Source organism: Bison bison, unplaced genomic scaffold (genome assembly GCF_000754665.1).
Source record: "Bison bison bison isolate TAMUID 2011002044 unplaced genomic scaffold, Bison_UMD1.0 scf7180017864491, whole genome shotgun sequence".
NCBI lineage: Eukaryota > Metazoa > Chordata > Mammalia > Artiodactyla > Bovidae > Bison > Bison bison.
In genome coordinates, this window is record NW_011495050.1 from 24,114,122 (window position 1) to 24,115,033 (window position 912).

Genomic DNA, 912 nt, shown 5'->3' on the forward strand with positions numbered 1-912 from the left:
GGGTAGAGCCAATACCCAGATGTTCTCTCTGCATTCAAGCCGCACAGTAAGAACCCACATATATTAAAGATTTGTCTGAAAGCTTTTAAGGCCAAATACTTCTATTGTGTGGCCTGTGACAGTCACTGAATAAAGGAAACTTGCAACTATAAATAGCACAGAGAACACCATATTGGGGGAGAGGGGTGTTTTGCTTACAGTGGCACCACAGACGAGTTCACAATTCGACTTACGTCCGTGTTACATCAAAACACTGAACTATCAACAGACCAAAACACTCTGATGACTAAGAAGATCAGAATGTACCACCACTAAAAAGTTCTATATGCCATCTTACTACCACGTCTAAGGTGTTTCTTCCTGGTGCAGAGGCATTCAGCGCCCAGAGGCTCGGGCTTAACTCTCCATCATGATGGAACAGAAACCACGATGCAGCGGAACCCGACTCGGGTGCTGGTGCAGTCTGGGTCGGGGTGGGGCACCAATCAACCTGGAGCTGGTACAGGGCACGACTCCAAGTTGCCTCACTAGCGCCTGATAATCACTGCTCCCCAGACAAGTAAAAAGCTCCTATCTAGAAACAAACTAACAGACCAGATGGGCCTTCGGGGTCGGCTAAGAAGCTGGGGATCACCTGCAAATCGGGGGTTTGGGGGGGGGGGGTAAATGGGTGTAAAATGGCTTTCCAGGGCCGACTGAAACGCAGTGAATCACAAGGCAAGCCCCTCCTAGGGTAAGGGCTTTACAACAAGCATGTGGGTACGGGCACCCCCCCCCCAGCCATTCCCACTCCGGATGCGAAGGCGCGCAGGAGGCGAGCCAACAAAACCCCGGGCACCTGCGGGCCGGGAGAGCTGGCAGGCGCGGCGGAGGGTGGGGGCGGACAGCAAGAGGTGCCGGCTCACTGCCTCG